Below are 25,325 nucleotides of genomic sequence, written 5' to 3'. Positions count from 1 at the left end.
TAATAGGTCTTTGTGGGTTAATACTGATGGTGGTATAAAAACCTATAATGTCACATCAGGCGTCCCTCAGGGATCTGTCCTAGGACCCCTGTTGTGGAATATTATGTATAATGGAATTTTTGGAATAAAAATACCTGAAGAAGCAACTATTGTAGGCTTTGCAGATGACATTGCAATACTTGTTCAAGCGAGATACATTGACGAAGTCCAACTGTACGCAAACGAAGCAATCAGATCGATCAAAGACTGGTTGTCATCAGTAAACCTGAATCTAGCCGAACATAAAACAGAGATTGTTCTAATTAGCGGAAAAAGGAAACGAGAAACACTATCAGTAGAAGTAGGCGAGACCACAATTGTGTCTTCGGAAGCAATAAAATACTTAGGTGTCATGATAGATGACCGATTGAACTTTAAAAAGCACATGGAATATGCATGTAAAAAGGCGACGATTGTATCAAACGCATTATCAAGAATGATGCCAAACATCGGAGGACCGCGACAAAGCCGTAGAATACTAATATCCCGCGTAACTAACTCAATACTCCTATATGGAGCCCCAGTCTGGGAGAAAGAGACCAATAAATCTATAAGAAAAAGTATGATGTCCTTATTTAGGAGAAGTTGCTTAAGAGTATGTAGTGGCTTTCGGACTATATCAGGGGAAGCAGCAAATGTTGTTGCAGGAATCGTACCCATAGATATTACAGTAAGGGAAGCATCAAATATATATAAAACGCTACTTGAAAATCCGGAGATTACCAAAAAGGAAATTTGTAAAATCGAGAGAGATAAAAGTATTGAAAGTTGGCAGAGAAGATGGGAAAATTCTCCTAACGGCCGATGGACCTTTAGACTTATCCCTTCTATTAATATTTGGGTAAATCGGAGACACGGTGAAGTAAATTATAACTTAACACAATTTCTCACGGGTCATGGTGGCTATAGAAGCTATCTGCATCGCTTTGGCCACGACAACTCCCCAAGGTGCCCAGAATGCACCGAAGATGATGAAACTGCAGAACACGTAGCATTTGCATGTCCACGATTCTTAAGAAACAGAACAGCTCTAGAATCTAGCCTAGGAGAAAAGATTACAGTGAACAACTTAATTAGCATAATGTTGAAATCTCAAGAGCAATGGGACGCAGTGAATACGTTTATTAGCAATATAAACAAAACATTGCGTGATGCTGAAACAGCACGTAAAGCATCCCGCAACAGTGTGCTGACAAATTCTTTGTAATACAAACGAAGTGTACCCAATAATGGGCAAACCCCCCCGCGAAGTAATACCAATTGGCAGTTCCGCGGGGACGGGGGACGTAAGGGGGTGTGGTTTAGTACGTAGACGCCTAGGCGAGTCGTGCATGTTTTCCAATACGGGTTGGATACATCTTTTGAAGATTCCACACCTCCGGCGCATCAAAAAAAAAAAAAAAAAAAAAAAAAAAAAGACTATAGACTAGACTATAGACTAGACTATAGACTAGACTATAGACTAGACTATAGACTAGACTATAGACTAGACTATAGACTAGACTATAGACTAGACTATAGACTAGACTATAGACTAGACTATAGACTAGACTATAGACTAGACTATAGACTAGACTATAGACTAGACTATAGACTAGACTATAGACTAGACTATAGACTAGACTATAGACTAGACTATAGACTAGACTATAGACTAGACTATAGACTAGACTATAGACTAGACTATAGACTAGACTATAGACTAGACTATAGACTAGACTATAGACTAGACTATAGACTAGACTATAGACTAGACTATAGACTAGACTATAGACTAGACTATAGACTAGACTATAGACTAGACTATAGACTAGACTATAGACTAGACTATAGACTAGACTATAGACTAGACTATAGACTAGACTATAGACTAGACTATAGACTAGACTATAGACTAGACTATAGACTAGACTATAGACTAGACTATAGACTAGACTATAGACTAGACTATAGACTAGACTATAGACTAGACTATAGACTAGACTATAGACTAGACTATAGACTAGACTATAGACTAGACTATAGACTAGACTATAGACTAGACTATAGACTAGACTATAGACTAGACTATAGACTAGACTATAGACTAGACTATAGACTAGACTATACTATAGACTAGGAAAAAATTGTCTACTTCGACTTTTGTTGACAATAAGAGAGTGTTCAAAACTGTTGTCATATTGAACAACAATATCAACGTCACAAACTATCAGAGGTTTTTCTTCAGAATGATCACAACTTTGTGGAGACATAGAACACAGAGCACATTAGAAAAGAATAAAATTAGAATCAATCAATCGACTCCAAGGAAAAATTATTGAATTTTTAGATGAAACTAAAAGTCGACATTTTGTATATTTGAAAAGTCGAATTTTGAACCTTTGCAATTTTTGAAAAGTCGATTTTTCGCATTTTATGAAAAGTCAACTTTTTGACTTTTATGTTTATATGATTTTCAATAAAAAGTTGATTCTTCCATAATTTTACATGGGATTTATAAAACCCTAATTCAAGAAATCAATTATTTTAAACGAGCTGTCAGATAACAGTTATTTCTTAAAAAAATATACATATTATTTTATTTTCCCCATCACTGTTAATAGCTAAAAATTGCATGTGTAAATGCCTGTATTTTTTCTCATACGTAAATGCGTTTTATTTATTAATAAAGTTTTTCTTTTTGTTTTCTTTTTTTGTTCATTTCATAAATTTTCTGCACTATTTTCTTTTAATATCAAATAGAGTGTGTTAATTTTTATACGTAAATGTGTGTATTTAAACATGTGTAAAATAAGTACCCAGCAGTTCGGACAGAGGTAGTCACGAACTTTTCGCAAATTTTTTAAAAGTCTATGCGATTTCGTAAAATTAAATTTTACTTTCATTACAACTTGGAAACTTATTCTGCAATGCATTTCTTCTGGTATGTCAAAATATTAAATCCTCCTCTAACTGCTGGGCTCATCCATGAAATATATACAAATATATACTTGTATAATACTTTTCAAATAAATACACCTCTGAAAACCACCTACACAACGCAGTTTGATTATGAAATACATACAAATGTACAATTATTTTCCATTTAATTTTGATTTATGCATGTATTCAAGGAATTTCCCCCTGTACTACATACATACATTTTCTGCCTCTTTTATTTGGCATTGCAATTTTCAAAATTTAAATTCAAGCAGATAAAAATCCTCTTGATTTTCAACTTAATGTTTTTTTCTCCGTTAGAATTTATTATTTTGCTAGTTATAGCAAGGCAGATGTTGGAATGAATATTCGGTATTTTTGAAATTTATGTGAAAAGGTGAGAATTTTTAAGTTGGGGAAAAAATGTATTTGAGGGTTAAAATTGTTTATGATAATTGCCTCATGTGATGTTAATTTACTTAATAAACTAAAATTCATTCAATATTATTTACACGATGCGAGCTATTATTTAGCCTTGGTCAAAATTATAATTTTCATATCCTAAAATGTTGCTTAAAATCATTTTATACATTTATAAGCTAAAATTAACTTATATAAAACCTTTTGAATTGTATGAATTTTTCATAAAACATTGAGCCTTGACTTAATTGGTCAGAATTATGGTCATACATATGTACGTTAGAGCAGCGGTTCCCACAGTTTTTTACTTCGCGGACCCCTTGAGGAATTTATTTAATTTCACGGACCCCCATACATATTTTGATATCTTATTGTTATAAATAATTGTTCATCCGAAAATTCTCTTAGTCCTGGTCCATAAACCCTATAAAATATTCCCGTACATTGAGAATATTTAGTATTTCGGAGATGTTTTCAATTGCATGGTTTTAAATATAGAATGACTTCTAACATGATGTTTAATTTTATGATCATGAGAGCTTTCATGTTCATTTCTCTTTATAAACTATTGTCGACATGTGCTTAAAGAGTCATGTTTCTAAATTTGTTTGCGATTGCATAGGAGTGAGCTGAGTATGTAAGCTAAGTTTTCAGGAAAATATGTGAAAGTTAGACTTCTTCGATGTTGTTGCGGAATGCGTTACCCACATAAAATATGACCTGAACTCTTTGCGAATGTACTGTGAATTTGGATCTTAAATTTGAATTTTAAAATACCTACGAATTATTTTACTGCGTGGTTTTGACTACGCAAACCACTATGAATTTTCTGATGTTGATTTAATAATATTGGACAACAAAATGAAGTTAAAATCTGTGTATCACGTCGGAATGGAATATTTATATTTAAAATTAACTAGATTAACACTTTTGCTTACAATTTAAAAAAATATTATGAAATGTGACCTAACATCATATTCCGGGATACCAGTATCAGTATTTAATTCTAAGGCAAATCATTATCCGTCTGATATAAAAACATTTATTTCGATACATATACATTTATAAAAATTACAAATCACGTAATATTTTACTTTATAAAAGTGAAACAATAAATTTGTAGGGCCTAGCATCATCCTGATAAATGACCGAAACAATAAAATTCAAAAAGTCACCAACAAATCTGGGATTATTGAATAAAAATTGTGTATTTTAGTAGTTATGAAAAATTTGGAGATATTTTTAATATTTTCTAATATATAGAGAATATTTTTTATTCATGATTTTTTTCGTTCGTCTTCGCGGACCCCCTAGGATTTTGCTACGGACCACTAGGGGTCCGCGGACCCCCTTTTGGGAACCGTTGCGTTAGAGTGTCCCAAGGAAACGCCCTTTTAAGAATCTCATGTAGAAATTGATGCCCATTAATGTACGGAACACGAAAAAAATAATATAAAACATCCAAAAATATTGGTCCAATCGACTCAGAATAACTTTCTGAGTCGATTTAGCTACATACATATGTATGTCCGTCTTTCCATCCGTCTATCTGACTGTGTGTCCATGTAAAGCTTGTGCGCACGCTGAATGTTGTTTTTATTTGCATAAGAAATCAGTGTTCCAGTGATGTCATCTTATTAAATCCAGATCGATAGACGTCATGCTTATTAAAATATTTAGCTGAGGCACAATAAGCCAGTAAGCGAAGACACAAACACTGTTGTTTGATATCAAACAAATCAATTGATTGAGTGTCAGAGTTGGTAAAGTTAATACACTGGTAATAATTTGGCACAAATCGCATTTGCCGATTTATCTGCATTTTGCCGATATTTTATCCTAAAAATAGTAAAGTGCCGATTTACCGATTTTTGCTTCAAAAATGCCGATATTTACCCAATCCAAAAATATTGTAAATTCGTTATATTTATTGATTTTCTTGCAATTCTAACAAATTTATTGTCAAAACTAAACTTCACAAAAATGACATGGAGCTTTTGATACAACTGGGAAAAGAAAATTTACATTACGGTAAAACACAATTTGCTCTATCAGCAATGTCAATTGGATCGAGATATATGAAAATGAATGAAAATTCCGAAAAGGTTTCAAATTTTGAAGAAATTGTTTATGGTTTAAATTTACACATTTTGTGGAAAAAATAATCTTGAACAAAAATTTGGGGATAATTTCCCATTATTAAAATTTACCCATCAAAAATTTACCTACACGGTTTTTTTTCGACGATGACCAGAAAATAACTGATTACAAATGTGCTTATCCGACTTTCCCGGCTTTACAGTTATTTTCTGTGTTTATTAGTCTATTGTCTTACTCAATGCTCCATTAAGTTATTTTATAGTGCTATTTCGAATGGTTTTAACAAAAATGTAAAAAACATTTATTCAAAAAAGTTCTAATATCGAGGATTATAACCACTAACTAATTCCTTATTAGACATACGCTCTAGACAATTGGCTACAAATCCTATTGAAAAAAAGTAATTAATGTTGTTGATAACGACCACACATTGCCAATTAATGTATGAAATAACTACACTCATTACCAACATTTTAAAATATTTTACAGAGTAGTATTCAACAAATAATTATACATTTAAATTTTTCTGGAAAAGTGATAAAATTCTAATCGATTTTATCCAGTAAAACAAAGTTTCGGTGTACCCTTAGAAAGAGTTCTTTTATTAGACCTATTCTGAATAAAAATTCCCAGAGTTATGTATGTAAAAACAATATTGTGATTTTTGAATTAATTTGTGATATGTTTCTTTGGTTCAAAGTGCCGATAAATGCCGATTTTTTTGGGAACAAATTGCCGATATTTCTACAAATTTATCTGGCAGCCCTGCATACAATACGTTTGTATAAGAACTTACTAGGGTTCTATAGTTTAAACGAAAAGTCGACTTTTCGACTTTTTTTCATTTAGTTAAAAGTCGACTTTTTGCATTTTATGAAAAGTCAATTTTTCGACTTTTTTCATTTAATTAAAAGTCGACTTTTAGACTTTTCGACTATAAGTATTTTATAAATAGTCGACTTTTTCCGACTTTTCGATTTTTTCCGACTTTTTGACTATTTTCGACTTCTTTCGAATTTTTTTTCGACTATTTTTTGACTTTTTTCGAGTTTTTCCGACTATTTTAGAGTTTTTGACTTTTTTTCCACTTTTTTAAAATTTCCGACTATTTTTGACTTTTTTCTACAATTTTCGAGTTTTCGCCTTTTTCCGACTTTTCGACTTATTTCGACTTTCTTCAACTTTTTTCGAAAATGAAATTCCATCCGTATGACAAAAAAGAGAATAAAAGTCGTATATCGAATAATTTTGATCAGGTCCATAACAAACTTATGAACCTTTTATGGGAGATCGGAAAAATTTCAGAACTTTACTATGTACGTCTAATATACTATTATCTATCCAAAATCTGGCACAATTTGCAGATGTTTGTAACACTCAAAATTATCTGTCCTTTAGTCTACCACTCGGTTCGGAAACACTTTCTGATTCAATTAAGCTATGTCCGTCTTCGTGACCGTGTAAATCTTGTGTGGACGCTACATCTCTCAATTTCAATACAAGTTAAAATTTGCCACATACTTTGAATCCAATGACAAAGGCTGATAAAAATTATAGAAATCGGTCTTTTATTTCTCCTAGTCAGCATACAACCGTACATGAACAGATATTATTTGGAACCTATGTAAGATTCAACATAAATATAGAAGGTAGTCTCAAGCAAAAAAATTAAATTTAAATAAGGTTTTTTGACGTATTCCTTATTTTAAACTTTATATACAGAGTTGCCACATGTTAAAAATAATAATGGATTTCAAGAAATATTTTACAAAAAATGTGTAGTTAATTTATCTAAATAAAATGTATGTTATATTAAAGAAAGTTAATTAAATTACTGATTTCCTCTACAAACTTATAAATAAAACACATTTCGGGTTTATTAAGTGAGAATTTTTTTCATTTTTTTATTGTTGTGTGAATATGTATTTGTTTTCTTTTAAATGACGGTTTAAAAACCTAATTCGGAAAAATGTTCGGCCTAGATAAAATCGTTTAACAATTTTCTTATCTAAATCGATTTTAGATAAATTTAACAAATTTGACGTATAATTTAGATTACTTGACAGTGAATTTTCATTATATCTTAAAAAATTGAATTTAAGTATTCCAAATGGTTCAAAAAGTTGGTATTTGGCTTATATAACCCTCCCTCGAACAATAAATTTGTATAGGTATAATTTTGATCATTTTTTTCTGAAGTTCTAAAGCGAAATTCTGTAAGACCCATCTTTGAAATAATGTAATCGCCAAAATTCTCTAAACCATCGAATTCAACATCATTTAAATCGCAAACCTCATCTAAAAACTGCTCAGTTTGATTTTCTGAAATCTGTAAAAATAATTAGATTTTTCTATATACACTTGGATCAATAGTTATTTGCCTCAAGTTGTTCCGAATCATCTATTGGTATTTCGTTTATTGAGCTGAAAATTTTTTGACTTAAAGTTACATCAAGATCTCCTGCCTGAAATTCTAAAATTTATTCTCTAATTCATTTTACAAATTAGTTTTCAAAGATTTTAATATAAATGTGATTTTATTCAAAAGAACAATTTTTATAATATTTTCTAACTGAATTGAAATTATTTTTATAAATTTTTTACATAAACTTCAAAGCATATATAAAAATTTCATTATTAAATGGGAAAAATTAAACTGTATATGGTATCACTAATTTAACGAAAACTTCAAAATCCTTAAGCATGTCAGATAGAGAATTTAAAAAAATAATGAGAGATTGACACTACCTTCTATATTTCTGCTATGTTAAAAACACTAAACTAAATTAAATTTATTCATAACAAGTGGTTTTCTCTTTAAATAAAACTATTGCCACTTAATAAACAAGAACATGGCAACCATGAAAGTTGACATAAATTACGATATCAGATAAACTCTGCCTGTCAGCTGAAATGTCTACACAACAAATGGATGGCAACGCTAACAACAAAACTAAATAATGATCGTGTTTTTAACTCAAATTAACGAAAGAAAAATCTACAAATTTTATCTACTCTTCTATACACTCCCAAGAGAATAGATTGTTGTTGTTTTTTTCAATTTATTTATTTTTTTTTCAAAACAATTTCTGCAATTACGCTCTCACACTCGCGCTCATTATGTATGTTTGCTATTGTTGTTGTCGTTTTTTAATTTTTTTTGTGTGTTGTTTTTATTTCTTGTCTGTGTGTTCTTCTTATTTTTCATTTTGATTTTTGTTGTTTGTTATCCAATTTACAGTTTCGTTTTTTTCTGGTGTCAGTTTTTACACAGAAATCGTCGTGTGAACTACACAGTGGAATTTAAAGAAGTTTATTTATTAAATTTTTATTATAAATTGTTAAATTGAAATCAAATAGAATTTTGTGTGATTTAAAGAGAAAAAGCAGCTGAATAAGAATTAAAAAAAAAACAAAGTGTGTGTTTATATTGCAAATAAATTGTTTTAAAAAACACGATAATTAAAGGGATTTGCTCCCAAAGCATTAACAACAAGTGGTTTTTACTAATAAAATTTGCCGAAAAAAAAAACAACAAAAACAAAGTAGTGACGAATAGAATAAGAAGCAGAATAGCGAATGTAGTGTAAAAGAAAATGAAAGTGTTTGAATTTCAAATCAAAGCTCTAACATAAAACCGCGTGTAAAGCGATACAAAATAAAAAGCAGCAACACAATAAGTGAAACAAACTAATTATTGGGTTACTCCCTGCAAATTGCTAAACGATAAACAAAAAGGCAAAAAAAAAAAAAAAACGCGCAAATTTATAACAAAAACTACTGTTTTCAAATTATAATACATTATAAATTTCAAAATATTTTAATCTATAATTCTATGTGTTTTTGTTAAAATTTTTTGAAATTTGAGCACAAAAAAAGTTTATTTATCGTTTTGTTTATTTGTTTGTTTTTAATCATTTTGTTATTTTTTTTTGTAATTCGTTCGTTTAAAATTTATTTCTCGGTGTCTAATTGCAAGATTTTTTTTCTTTATTTGTTTTAATAATTTTCGCGTTTTGTGTTTATTTAGTGTAAATTAATAATTTTTTGTTTAAATAAAAAATACAACAATTTATTCAGTCTAAACATTGTTTTCCGGGAAGAAACACAAAATTCAACCCCCTTTTTTTTTATTGGGAATACTTAAAGTCGTACCATTAAACCATCACGTCATATGAATAACAACGTGTCTGTCATCTTGAGCTATTTAATCAAGTTTTCTTTTACGACTTCCTTGTGTGCTTCTTTTTTACTTATTTCTTCTTTTTGCAAATTCCTTTTCATTGGCGTGATCAGTTTTTCTCCTACCATCATCCCTTTTATTATCATAAATCCCTTTTGTGCTGCTTTTCATCTAACAATTAAAAAAAAAACTAAAATAAAGTTTAACCCCTTAAAGGCTCACCTTGCCTTATAAATCCCTTAATTTTATCCCAAAAATTTCTTTACAGTGCGTGTTTTTTCTCCTAATTGTTTAAATATCTATCTTGCCTTTTTTATTTTGTGCTTATTTTTATAAAAAACGGATTTTAAATTATTTTCAATTTTAAAAAAAATTACCAGTTTTATTGAAAAAAAATTTCAAGTGCTCTTAAAAAGTTACTTTTTTATTATAAAACTATAAATACTTTTGCAATCCAAAACTGCTTAAACCACAAAAAAGTGTTAAAAAAAACTTAAAAAACTTAAATTTTTTGCCTGCAAAGCAATTTTCTACAACTTTTGGTTCCTATTTCTCAACTTATACAAACTGTAAGTTTTTTATTTAAATTTTTTATTATTTATTAAACTTTTTTTTACTTATGGCACAACTACATTTGTTTTGTTTTAATATTTAAGTCATAAATCATTGTCCATTTAATTTTAATTTGTTTAAAAATGTATTTTTTTTGTCTGTCACTATTATGTCTTGATAGCTTTACGAAAAGCCCATTTAATCCCCTAATTATTTATGGAAAAAATTAAAATAGTTTTTAATTTTGATACATCTGTAAAAAGTGTTTTTTGAGAATGTATTTATTTAAAAATTTTAGATTTTTTATTAAGATAGATTTTTATTAAGATAGATTTTTAAGGAACGATCATTAATAACAGATCCGCCGATTCATTTTGGAGTTACATATAACAAAAAATGTTAATTTTGGCATTTCTACCGAAAAGTCTTCTTTTGCCATATAACTCACCATTTATTGATAAAATGAAAGAGAATTTCGGGGACTTGAGTCAATTGGCCGGATTTTACAGAATTTAGTTGAGTGATTTGTTATTATACACTACTTTAGTGAGTAGATTATATTGGGTTTGTGCTGATGTTTGTAACGAACTATAATATTGGTCCTACTCCCCATCTTAAGAATCATTTTCAGAGTCGATTTAAACCTTGTAGTCGCAATTTTGAATCTACGTAATAGGTACAATGAAAATTATTACATGATCTTCTATCTTTTCAGGGACGAATTCTATTAAAAATGGATAGAATCGGTCCCCATACAACTGAACACCCGAAAATATCTTGTAAATCTTGTTATCAATCAACAGGTCGGACATTTGGAGACAGTTCAATGAAATTATCGTATTATTGAACTTTTTACTATTATTTTGGTTAATATTCTCGTCGGCACAACTAAGTTTTATCGGTCCTCACCCTAGCTTCCATACGAAGACCCCTTTAGAAAATGGGGAGAATGTTGCGATAAAACTAGGTGGGCTTTAGGTGAACACTTTCAAACACTGGGTGAGCTGACTAGACGACTCACCAACGCCCCTTTGGGTATCTTATACGCCGGTGTCAATTTTTGTTCATGGTTTTGCCGGTCCATGTACAAGCACTTTGCTCAAGTACTCGAGCTATATTATCTCTGACCATTGCTTCCCCGTTGCTTAACTTTCGAAATGCTAAAAATATCACTTCCGTTTACAACCACGCAGATGGGTTGAGTCGGCGACAGTACAGCCGAGAACTTTATTCTTACCTACAGAGAACACACTGTGGTAATTCTGGTATGAAAAGAGTAAACCCTGAACATACCTGAACAAGGAAGGATTCTTCAATGATATCATTTTTATAAGATAGCTTTCAACCATCACCAGTCACACACTTCCCATTCATTCGACAGGCTCATAGAGAACAACATTCAACATATTCACTCTAAGTATACTGGTGGGAAAGTTCCGTATAACCTTCATCCATCCTGTATCATATATAATTAACACCAATTCATTTCCAACGTTTAGTCCCACTGTCACTTCTCTGTGGGGTAGTTGATGCATCAGTCTTTTAACCGACATTCTCTTCCCGCGGGTTTAAACCACAGCCACTCCGTGCACCCCTAAGGGACCTCTTCCATGTCAAATCATTCTAAGGAAAGGCCTAGGATTCATTTTATCATCACCAGTTTACATTCCAGGCACCTCTTCCGGGGATTGCAATAACATCAAGATATGGTCTTTCATTGGTGTAAGTTATATAGCGTCGGGTGCTAAAAAGTATACAGGGTTGAAGCTAGAAAATTTAAATTTGGACAGATCATAATAGATCCAATAAGAAGGGAATTTTGGAAATACCAATATTTAGGTATCTTTTTTACACCCTAGCTTTATAGTATCTACAAAAGTTTACTTTTTGAAACTCTTTCGTTATACAACTGATTCTTACAACTTCTTGATTTTTCTGCAATATTGAAACTCGAAACGTATAATCGAAACGTATATTTTGATCCTGATATTGAACCTAGAAACGCACAGAATACTGAAAAAATTTATAAAAAGCGTTTTTCGTAAAATTAAACACTCAGCATCCTGATGAAAAGGGCACTATCGGGAACTTTTTCGTTCTTTAACTGGTACTTTTTCATTTAACAGCAATATTGAATAGATATAGAAATATAAAATGAGACATATAGGATCCTGATTGAATGAAAATTTCGTAGTTCAATACATGGACGGACATTGTTAAATTGATTAATACTTAAATTAATATTAATTAAAGTTGATGTTCAAAATAACATTTTTGTGCAAAATCAATTTACAGAATATGAGACGTCTTAAAAAAGAAAAAAATAATAATGACAAAACATGCAGAAAAGGAAACAAATCTTATAGGCCTTAAATTTTTATAAAATAAAATTTTATTGCAAAATTTGGACCATGGCTTTGCTGTCATTATTACTACTAATTTTTGAAACAACATTCTGAAACTAATCGCCAAATATAAAATTTCACAGCTGTTAATTTGCCTTGACTCATTTTTTTTAAATACCATTGTGTGATCTTTATTAAACTACTAAGAAATAATTTTTATAAAAATATTATGCCTTTAATGTAGTTGTGTCAATTTATTAACTTATTTTTATATTTTATTACATATTTTATTGCAAAAATTTTATTTAAACCTTAACATTTTATTATTCCTTTGACAAAACAAAATTACGCTTTAAAAACTTTATGAAAACATTATTTAATAAATTAATTCCTCTTTTTTATATAAATAAATTTTAACATGATTTTTTTTCTCGTCTGTTGTCTTTTCTTTTTAATTAAATAAAGATATTTTTAATATTGTTTTTTAACTATAATTTACATGCTTTATTTTCTCTACCAATTATTTTTTTCCATGGTCTTTATTCAAGCTCTTTAACATGTATTCAGTTTTTGTACATGATTGTATATTTTTATACCTGTTAACAGTTTTTTTTTTTAATTTTCCCATACTTCAGTTGTCTATGTCCTTTTTTTGCTACAGTTTTGTTGTTTTTTTATTTTTTATAGTCTATTTTTTAACATTTAACTTTTATTTCCTTTTTTATTTATATCATTTTTGTGTTTATGTTTTATTTACAAAAGTGAAAACATAAAATTCTACAGGTGTTCTTGTAAATATTATGCTTCCTTTTTTGTTCTCTTTCATTCTTTTTAGTCCAATTAGAAACTATCTTAATTTCGCTTTGTTCTAGAAGATTCGCCTTTTGTATAAGAATTGTTTGTATAACAAATATTTAAGGGTGAGAAAGTATGTGAGAAATGCCAAATGTCATAAACAGTAGACTACTTAATAAAGAACAGTTTTGCATGGAAATCATTAAAAAGGTTTAGAAAATTTCTTCGGCGATCAGTTTTTATACCCTACACCACTTTAGGGGGGAGGGTATATTGGGTTTGTGCTGATGTTTGTAACGCACAATAATATTGGTCCTACCCACTTTAAAGTATACCAATTGGCTTAGAATCATTTTCTGAGTCGATTTAGCTATGTCCGTCCGTCTGTCTGCCTGTCCGTCCATGTAAACCTTGTAATCAAACTACAGGTCGCAATTTTGAAGATAATTCAATAAAATTTGGTACATGATCTTCTATTGTCACAGGGACGAAGCCTATTAACATCGGTCCATTATTTCACCTAGCCCCCATACAACTGAACCCCTGAATAGGGCTTTTAAACCTTGTAATCAAACCACAGGTCGCAATTTTGATGATAATTCAATGAAATTTGGCACATGATCTTCTATGATACCGGAGACGAAACCTATTAACATCGGTCCATTATTTCACCTAGCCTCCATAAAACTGAACCCGACGAATAGGGCCTCTTAGTTGATAATTATGTTTAATATACTCGTATACTAGCCTTGATGACTCTCATGAATTTTATAATTATAGGGTCTCATTTGACCGTAGCCCTTATACAAAGTCGCCTTCAAAATTTGACTTAAATGTCCACAATTTTATTCAACAATAAATGGCTTAAGTATATCTGAGGCAAGGTACAATTCAACTTAAATGCTTTATTATGAAAATTAAATCACATTTTATTTTTGTAACAAGTGTAGGGTATTATAGGGTCGGCTTCGCCCGACTACAATTTCTTACTTGTTTTTGTTCGTAATCGATAAACTCAGTCACTAAGGCACCAGGGATCGTGAGAAGTTTTCCTGAAAAGTTTTACATTTGTCCGACAGATGGCGTCGAAGTTTTAATTTTTAGTCAATTACACCTAAACCGATTGTTTTAAAATTTGATGGGTACATAGATCATTACGTGTATAGTCCACATGGCTATTCATGGGCCTGCAACGCGGACCGGGCCCCCACTTGTTTTCTATAAAAAATTTAAACAATGATTTAAGAAGTTCAGTTTTTTTTACAAAATTTGTTTCTATCATATTTTTGCAAAACTTTTACTTCGATCAATTTCGATAACATTTTACTACATTTACTACTTTACTTTACTAGGTGGCCTCCGGTGGGTTAGTGGTTAGTGTTCTAGTCTGGTAGACCGGAGGTGGTGGGTTCGATTCCCACCTGAGGCACTGGTTAAGGAGCGCACAACAGGCCCGATAGAGGCCTAGGTGTATTTCTTCGGATTTGATGTATATATGTACATCCTCCTTTCAAACTAACTAACTAACTAACTACTACTTTACTAATAATAACTAATAATGATCAGTTTTGTATATCTTGGTTATCTATCTAAATTTAAGCAAGATCAGTTTACTAAACACTTTTTTAAAACTTTATCGATCAGTTTGTTATAGAACGATGTAGGAGAGATCAGACTTCTAGACAATAACGATCAGTTTTCTATATTTCGGTTATCTATAGAAACATTTAAGCAAGTTTAGTTTACTGAAAACTTTTTAAAAACTTTTCGATCAGTTTGCTATGGAATAATGTAAGAGATATTAGACTTCTAGAGAATATATTATCAGTTATCAGTTACAATATTACACAATGATTTTCTACAAAAAAACTTTAACTGTAATGAACTTTCTATTAAAAACTCTAATCACGATCAGTTTTCCACAGAAGATCTTATGAATGATCAGATTTTTATACATAGAAAACTTTATTGAAGATATGTTTTCTATAGAAAAAAACTTAAACAACAATCCGTTTTTAGTAGAAAAATTTAAGAATGATCAGTTTTCTACAAAAAAGTAATTCAATTATATTTTTGCACAGAAACCTTTATTACATATCGGTTCTAAAAAACTCTTCAAACTTGAACAATTTTATATGCAAAACTTTAACTTCGATCAATTTTCTGGAGAATACATCAGTTTTGTACAGAAAGTTAAATCAACAATCTTTTTTTACAGCAAACTTCTAATAACGATCAGTTTTCTACAAACAAATTTATAAACGATCAGTTTTTTATAGAAAACTTTACTACAGATCAATTTTTTTTATAAACAAAATTAACTACGATCAATTTTCTATAGAAATACTTAAGATACAGATCGATTCTTATGTTCTATTAAAAAATTTAACAACTATCAGTTTTCTTCTGAAAATTTTTATTACTGGTTTTTATAGAAACTTGTATTTAAGATCAGTTAACCCTTTCACGCACAAAACTAAACCGCTGGAGTTTTTATGAAAATGAGTTCACTACACACTTTATTTTGAAGTATATTGATAATTTTTGATGAAAAGTGGAAAAAGTGTTTTCGAAGGATATCGCAGGATATTATCCTTTTTGTCCTGAAGTGGAATCAAATTCTAAAATAGAAATTAGATTTCTTTAGAAATAACCATTTATTGTAGCTGTGAGCTCAACATTGCGCTCTGCATTGAGAAAAATTAAAAAAATCTTGGGACACCGGTGTCCCGTATACGTTAAAGAGTTAATTTCATAACGTTGAATTTAAATTTCAATTCTATCTCAATCACATTTTCTATTACTTAAAAGTGAAAGTTTTTCTTCTATTACGAATGTTTTATTTGTTGTTGAATACATTTTTAATTATTTTATTAATATTACCCTAACTTCTGTTTATATGACTAATATTTCTTAAATACCCCTTTTTATAAGCTTTATAAAATCCAAAACTCCAAAGAGAATTTGCTTATAAAACAATTTCATCGTTTTATTATCACTGTTTGTATAACAACTAAATATGTTTATAATTATTTTAAATCGGTACTTTTTTTCACAGAGAAAAATACAAATATTTACACAAACTAAAAGCAGAAAAAGATATACAAAATAAAACTATTTATGTAAATACAGTTTGTGCAAACTATTTTTTTTTGTAGTTTTATAAAACCCAAATGCAGCAGCAGGCGTTTGTTAAATATTAGTAAAGGGGTGGAGTACTGGTAAAACAATCTCTTTTAAAAATATTATTTACTTTAAATGCGTACCTCTCTGCAGTAAAAACTAATAATATGTACTTAGAAAATTTATTTAATGAGTTTGTTTAATTGTACCCCCTCAAAACTAAATACAAATTATGAAAACACTGATAAGATACTACAGATAGATACTGGAGCTAGATACACACACACATTATACAAAACTTGTATAATACTTCCAAGTTGCTTTGGTTGTTTTATCGTGTACAATGTATTCAATTTATTGTCTATTACTATTTGCAAAGTAAATTTTTTTTCTAATTTTAAATTTTGTGTTACTTAGATGAGGGTGCATATATTGGCTGTTTTATTGCGTATGTAACACCTGGTATTAGTCACCTGTCCCTTAACTCTTTGATGAGTTAAGCTGTGTTTGTGTGTTTTTTATTTTGATAAAAATGTGTACCTATTTTTGGTAACTTTACCTTCATATATTTCACAATTTATATTTAAGTAAATTTTCAATACAATTTGCTTTCTAAATATAAGTTGCCGGTTGTCATACGCCCCTCTTCAAGGCCTGTTAAGTTATCTGTTATTTAGACTAGAGTTAAGGCAAAAAAATAAAATTAATTTTCTCTAAAATTCATTACAAAAATAAATATATGTTGACGATCGAACAGATTTCTATGGAAAAATATCAGTTTGCAATACAAAAAAATGGTTAACGTTCAGTTTTCTATATACAATTTTCAAAACAATTTGTTTTCTATAGAAAACTTCAACAACAATAAATTTTTTTACATAAAGCTTAAACAACAATTCGTTTTCAGTAGAAAACGACGATCAGTTTTCTATAGAAAACTTTACTAATGATCAGTTTTCAATAGAAAACTTTACTAACCACCAGTTTTCTATAGAAAACTTTACTAACCACCAGTTTTCTATAGAAAACTTTACTAACGATCAGTTTTCTATAGAAAACTTTACAGACGATCAATTTTTTTTTAGAAAACTTTACTAACGATCAGTTTTCTATCGAAAACTTTACAAATGATCACTTTTCTATAGAAAATTTTACTAATGATCAGTTTTCTATAGGAAACTTTACCTTTGACCAATTTTCTATAGAAAACTTTCCTACCGATCAGTTTTTTATAGAAAACTTTACTAGCGATCCATTTTTTATAGAAAACTTTACCTACGACCAATTTTCTATAGAAAACTTTACTGACGATAATTTTTTTATAGAAAACTTTACTAACGATCAGTTTTTTATAGAAAACTTTACTGACGATCAATTTTCTATAAAAATCTATACCGACGATCAATTTTTTATAGAAAACTTTACTAACGATCAATTTTCTATAGAAAACTTTACTGACGATCCATTTTCTATAGAATACTTTACTGTCGATCAATTTTCTATAGAAAACTTTACTGACGATAATTTTTTTTTATAGAAAACTTTACTAACGATCAGTTTTCTATAGAAAACTTTGCTGACGATCAGTTTTCTATAGAAAACTTTTCTACCGATCAGTTTTTTATAGAAAACATTACTAGCGATCAATTTTCTATAGAAAACTTTACTGACGATAATTTTTTATAGAAATCTTTACTAACGATCAGTTTTGATTAATTTTTATAGGAAATTTTTCAGTTTTCTGTAGAAAACTTTACTTACGATAAATTTTTTTTAGAAAACTTTACTAACGATCAGTTTTCTATCGAAAACTTTACAAATGATCACTTTTCTATAGAAAACTGATCGTTAGTAAAGTTTACTAACTTTACTAGCGATCAATTTTTTATAGAAAACTTTACTAACGATCAATTTTCTGTAGAAAACTTTACTAACGATCAGTTTTCTTTAGAAAACTTTACTAACGATCACTTTTCTATAGAAAATTTTACTGACTATCAGTTTTCTATAGAAAACTTTACTAACTATCAGTTTTCTATAAAAATCATTACTAACGATCAGTTTTCTATAGAAAATTTTACTAGCGATCAGTTTTCCATAGAAAACCTTACTTACGATTAGTATTCTATATCAAACTTCATTAACGATAAATAATTAATAGAAGATTTTTTACAGATAACTTTTTATCGTTATAAAGCTGATCTCTTTATCAATGATCAGTTGTCTATAAAAAACTTAAACTATTCTTGAGAGAACGCTTAGCGATCAGTTTTCAACGATCTGTTATTCATAGAAACCTTTTCTAACGATAATTTTCCTAAAAAATTCGTTATAACCGATATTTTATATAAAATACTTGATGTTCTATAGAAAAGTTTAACATTGATTAGGTAAAAAAACTTTACTAATGATCAGTTTTATATAAACCATGTTATCAGCTTTCTGTATGAAACTATTGAGAAGTAATTAATTTTTTGGAAACTGTAGCAATGTAGAAAATTTGATACAAAATAAATTCTATTTTCTTTCAAAATCCATTACAGAAAAATGATCTTTATGAGCACAGATAATCTCATCTTAATCTCTAGAATTGTCTCATTTTGTGTCATCTAACGACGATTCTTTGGTTAACTCTCACTTTCATTATTTCATTATTAAAGTAGGGCATCTTCTAATACAACTTCACCCCGTTCTTTATTGTTGTCTATTTATTAATTCATTTTAATTTCTTTATCTTTGCACGTTTTCTTGTTTTATTTCTTATCATAGCAAAAAATGTAAAAAAAAACAAACCCAAACAAACCCTGCTTTGTTTAGATAACTATAAAAGACTTAATAAATTTATTTTATTGTTAATGATTTTGTTAGATTTTTATAATTTTATTATTATTATTGAATTTAAATTTGTTTTTATGGAATTTTAAAATTTTTGGTTTCTAGCTGTTTGACAATAAATCACCATTAATCGATTTAAAGTCATCTATAAAAATCTCAGCGACTATTTTAAACTGATAATAAAGTTTTGAATTATGCGTAAGTGATTAATCATTTAAACAAATTTAAGCATTTGAATTAATAAATTATTGTTAAGCAATTAAAAGTGGTTGTAAAATGCCACAACAAAATTGATCAAGTTTTTAACTAGTATATTGAAAGTTTTAATTAAATCAGAAAATAGCACATGTATGGAGATTTTAATGGGATGTAAGAAAATGTTCTCTCTTTTTAACAAACATTTCTCAAAATTCTTCTTTAATATCCTTGACCAACTCCCACCTTTGGTATGCCCGGTTTCCTTTACCATTGCCGAAATTGTGTTATTGTCCCTTTACAAAGCTCTACAACTGCCAACAACCCGTAGGTGTGAATTTAACTTAAATTTTAATAATAAGTCATTGAACTAATTTCCAGTTTTTAAATAATTTTTTTTATTGTTTAAACATTTAGAACATAATATTTGTTTAATTTCATTAATTTGTTGTTTTTAGCCTAAAAAACAAGTATTTTATTTAACAAATGATTTATAAGTCATTATTGTTGTTAAATATATTTTACAAAATTCTTCTTAAACTTGTAATTAAAGCTTTATTTTACATTTTATTTGTAAATTCATACAAAAACAGTTTTTTTTTTCATTATTATTATTTTTTTTTGGTGTTTCTGAACTCAATTTTTATGATCATTTGTGTAAAACTCGTGTAATTATTTGTTTTGAAATGATTTTATTCCCAAAATGGTCGCAAAAATTATACATACTGTTTTTTTTTTTTTTTTTGGAGGGGGGGGGGGCAAATACAGCTATAAAATTTGTTGTCTTAGTAAAATGTCTGTCTCTTTTGTGTGATTTGAAGCTTGTTTAATTTAAGCTTTGTTTTTTGGGTTTTCGTTTTTTTTTCTAAAGACCGAAATTTAACATTCATCTTTCCGTAAGCTGTTACTCATCATTTCATTTGAAATTTGTGTTGTAGAAAAAAGAACGAATTTCAAATAATAAAAGCAAAAGTTCTTCTTTGTCTTTGTCTCTTACTATATGTCTAAGATTTTGTCTTTTTTAGGGTTTGCGAGTTGGTGAATGAGGGATTAACAAAAACACAAATAAAAATTATACTAACGATCAGTTTTCTATAGGAAAGTTAATTAAAGATCGGTTTTTTATATACACTTTTATTAACGATCAGTTTTCTATAGAAAACTTTACTAACGATCACTTTTCTGTAGAAAATTTCAATAACGATCAGTTTTTTATAAAAAACTTTACTAACGATCAGTTTTCTATAGAACACTTTACCAACTATCGGTTTTCTATAAGAAAGTTAATTAATGATTAGTTTTCTATAGAAAACTTTACTAACGATCAGTTTCCTATAGAAAACTTAACGAACAGTTTTCTATAGAAAAGTTCACTAACGATCAGTTTTCTATGGAAAAATTATACTAACGCACAGATTTCTGTAGAAAACTTTACTAACGATCAGTTTTCTGTAGATAACTTTACTAACGATCAGTTTTTTATAGAAAACTTAACGAACAATCAGTTTTCTATAGATAACTTTACTAACGATCAGTTTTTTATAGAAAAAACTTTACTAAAGATAAGCATTCTATAGAAAACATCATTAACGATCGGTTTTCCATCGAAAACTTTACTAACGATCAGATTTTTCTTGAAAACTTTACCAACGATCAGTTTCCTGTAGAAAACTTCATTAACGATCAGTTTTCTGTAGAAAACTTCATTAACGATCAGTTTTCTGTAGAAAACTTTATTAACGATCAGTTTTCTGTAGAAAACTTTATTAATGATCAGTTTTCTGTAGAAAACTTTATTAACGATCAGTTTTCCCTAGAAAACTTAACAATCAGTTTTCTATAAAAAACCTTACTAACCATCAGTTTATACTAACGATCAGTTTTCTCTAGAAAACTTTACCAACGAACAGTTTTCTGTTGAAAACTTTATTAAGGATCAGTTTTCTCTAGAAAACTTAACTAACAATCACTTTTCTATAGAAAACTTTACTAACGATCACTTTTCTATAGAAAACTTTACTTACAACCTTTTTTATACAAAATTATACTAACGCTCAGCTTTCTATAGAAAACTTTACTAACGATCAGTTTTCTGTAGAAAACTTAACTAACGATTAGTTTTCTATTGAAAACTTAACGAACAATTAGTTTTCTATAGATAGCTTTACTAGCGATCAGTTTTTTATAGAAAAAACTTTACTAAAGATAAAGATACTAAAGATAAAGATATAGAAAACATCACTAACGATCGGTTTTCCATCGAAAACTAAAAATCAGTTTTCTATAAAAAACTTTACTAAAGATCAGTTTTAAATCAAAATCCTTATTAATGAGTTTTTTATTGAAATTTTACTATGTATTAATTATCTGCTTCAGATCAGATGCAATATTAGTTTATTACTATCGATCAGGTTTCTATAGATAAGAAAATTTTATTAAAAATCTGTTTTCTATAGATGAAGATCAGGATCCACAAAATTCGAACAATTACAAAAAGTCAGTATATAATTTTCGATATTAATCTCTAGAATGAGGAACCTGTTCTGTCCAAACGTTTAAGTCTATAGATCAAACTTAGATTTCGTTAAAAAAGCTGGAGAAAGATCATAGACTTTTAATGCTTATTTAAACCTACATACAGTGATAGACAATCGTTTGTACGCAACATGTTTTCTTTGATTTTTAAAGCCATTTTTGGGTTTATTGTAAAACTTTTTTTAGAAACTGGATTGAATACATCATAGTTATTAAATAATAGAAAAATATTATAAAATTTTTTTCTGTAATAAAAATATCTGACAAAAAATTTATTTTCGTTGAGACATTCGTTTGTACGCAGTCATGTAATTATTACTTTTACGAGAATAATTGAATTCTTTTGAGCGAGTATTGGGGGTTTAGATATAAAATTAATATATTTTATAGCCATACGAATTATAAAAATCTTTATAAAGATATATTATTTGTAGAAATTGCGATTTGATCGCTGTCGAAGCTAAATTAGGAAATATTTTATCAAAATGTCAAAATTTTGAATTATTTTGAACAAGATTTTTTAATATTTCGTAATAGATACTCATGCTGTATTAAAAATAGCATAAAACTATGAAAAACTGTTAAAAAATGGCTTCCTTACTCGATTTTACAAGAGTAATGTTACAAAAAAACTAAAAATTATGACACAAAATCCCTATTTTCTTAATGAAATAAAGACAAAAAATTTTACTCCTTGCAATAATAGATCTATTATCATTCCTTTATCCTTGATTTAGTCATTACTGTGTAAGGAATTGCTTGTAAACCAAGATTTATTAAGATTCATAAGGAGAGAAAACTGCACTCTCCATACGGACCGATATCGGATATGAGTAATTTCTAAAAGTTAATATTTTCAAGTGAAAATAAGTTAAACTTATATTCTCTAAGTCGTTACAATAACGCATTGTGCGAATTGAACCAAAACGCTGCTAGAAGTACAAATTAGATTTCGATTGGGAAATTGTGGTGCATTAGACATGTTTCTTATACAAATTTCAGATTTCCATCGGAATTTTTTCACCCAAAATTAGATTTGGAATATTCTTTGATTCATTAGAAGACTGTTTAGCAGAAAAAATAATGAAAAATTGCGACTCGAGATACAATTTCTATCCAAAAATTTGACAAGGGTTTGGATTGATTTTCCGACAAATATTTTAATTCTCTTCCTTAACCAGGCGGAATTTTAAGACACAACAAATCAAAATCATTCTTAAAATCATAGTTGAAAAGATTTATAAACAAAAAAACATACTTTTTTAGCATTTAAATAACATAAAAAATTTTTTAAGCATGACCTTCGGAAATTCTTTTTGAAGCGCTTTAAAAATTGACCTATCCAAAATCTAATGAAATCTATTATGTCAGTAACAATTATGGAGGTCCTACTAAATGTTATGATAAGAAAAAGAGAAATGTACAAATCATTTGTATGGTTATTATAAATTATGTAAAGTGCGTACAAACGAATGTCTCAGACAAATTTGATTTTTTTCTCTGGAATTGCTAATAGAGCAAATAATATTACAATTTTATATTATAATTTTGTAACGAAGATAGTATCAAACTATTCCGCAAACCTTTTTTCTTAAAACACTATTTACTTTCTTTCAAAAGTTAAAAATATATTGCGTACAAACGAATGTCTACCACTGTATTAGAGCTATAAACTAGATCCAAGTATAATTTTTTTTCTAAATTATTTTCGGAATTTTTATTAGTTTCTTCTTTCTGGATTATTTTAAATTATGGCACGAAGGGTAAACCCTTTTTTCCCCCAACTCTACACATACAAACTTGTTGATATTAAAAGTTTTGTGAGAGATACAAAAAAAACACACACAAATACAAACTGGCAAAGGAAAGAAGAAAAAAAAAACTAAACGTGGTTCAATTGGTTGTATGGTCCGATGGTTACCATCAGGCCTTTAGGGTACATTAGGATGTTACGTTTTAATTTCGCTTTATATACATTTTTGTTTAGATTTGCGATTCTACGGACTTCTCTTCAACACATGACGATGACAAAAAAAAAAACACAAAACACGAAGAAAAAAAAATAAAAGTTATCAAGTTGAACGGCCGGTTTGAAAATTTTAACACGTTTGACCTTGAATTTCGAATGGTTTGCTGTAGTATAGTGTAGAGTTGTATTTTAGATGTTTAAAAATTCAACTTTGGTTTTATTTGCTGTTTATGTTTAAAATATTGTGTTTCACTCTCTTTAACAAAAAATAATACACATAAGATTCTGAGACATGACGATCGGTTGGTCGATGATGACTCTGAAGCCTGAAACTTACTGACTGACTGTTAACTTATGGACGGCCAGCGATGGCGATGTGTGTACAAACATTTTGTGTGTGTGTTTTTTTTATTATTTAGGCATTTTTATACATTTAGTCCATTCCAATAGACAGACAGCCAGTCATATACAACCCATTTTGGTTTTGTTTTGTTATTTTGTATAAATTTAACTTTGCTGGCTTGGCTGTCTGACTGATGAAGTCTCAACTGTTTACAATTTATACAAAATGAGGGATCCCATTCATCGAAACCATTGCTTGGAATCAGTAGAATCTTTTTTGTTTCTTTTTCAAGACTTGCAAAGTCTTTCTTCACCATTAGGATTTTGATATTTTATGTTCTTTGTTGTTGTTCTTCTTCTGCTGCCATATTTAATTTGACAGTTTATTTTAAATTTATTCGTTTTGGTTTTTTTTTTACTTATATAATTTATTTTGCATTTTCATATCTTTCATTTACAATCTTTTCGATTGTTTATTTAATTTTTTTTTGTTTAGTACGTATGGTTTTTCCTTCTTGTATATTGTTAAAAAATTAAAATTAATGTCAATCTGTTTGGTTAGGTTTTTTTTCAGTTATTCATATATATATTTTTTTTAACTTTTTGGGGCATCACCATCATCATTGACAACGGAAATGGTTTTTATGCTTGTCTGCAATTTCGTATTTTTTTATTTAGACTATAATTTTATAACTTTTCGAAATGTGTTTCAAGTTTGTGGTTTTGAAATGGATTTTTTAATGAAATTTGCAAAAAAGGAAAGAGTTATGAAATTGTTAATTGGAATTTAGATAGATTTGGGATTGATATCCTCTTTTTTAAGAAAATGTTCTTTAAAGGAGAAGTCGCCAAATTATCTATCTTTTTACTATTCTCATATATCGGAAATACTGGATTCCATTCATAGGTTGTTTGCCAGTAATGGGCCATTTAATTATTATAGTTTCATAATTATGTTATTATTCGAAATACC

The 25,325-nt window shown here is 28.8% G+C and overlaps 1 long non-coding RNA gene across 1 annotated transcript in view; it reads left to right on the top strand.

Annotated features, from left to right (window-relative positions):
- Positions 1 to 8,483: 8,483 nt before the first annotated feature.
- Positions 8,484 to 25,325, top strand: part of LOC119610868 — a 28,605-nt gene continuing 11,763 nt past the window's right edge. Inside the window, exons 1-3 of the long non-coding RNA XR_005232020.1 lie at positions 8,484 to 8,600; positions 8,720 to 9,158; positions 10,042 to 10,230. This is a non-coding gene — a long non-coding RNA (uncharacterized LOC119610868). The remainder of the gene's footprint in view (positions 8,601 to 8,719; positions 9,159 to 10,041; positions 10,231 to 25,325) is intronic.

The sequence above is a fragment of the Lucilia sericata genome, unplaced genomic scaffold (assembly GCF_015586225.1).
Source record: "Lucilia sericata isolate MDLA Ls3-8-SP2 unplaced genomic scaffold, ASM1558622v1 Contig001292F_arrow, whole genome shotgun sequence".
In the NCBI taxonomy this organism is placed as follows: Eukaryota; Metazoa; Arthropoda; class Insecta; order Diptera; family Calliphoridae; genus Lucilia; species Lucilia sericata.
This window is presented reverse-complemented; position numbering and strand designations above follow the sequence as displayed.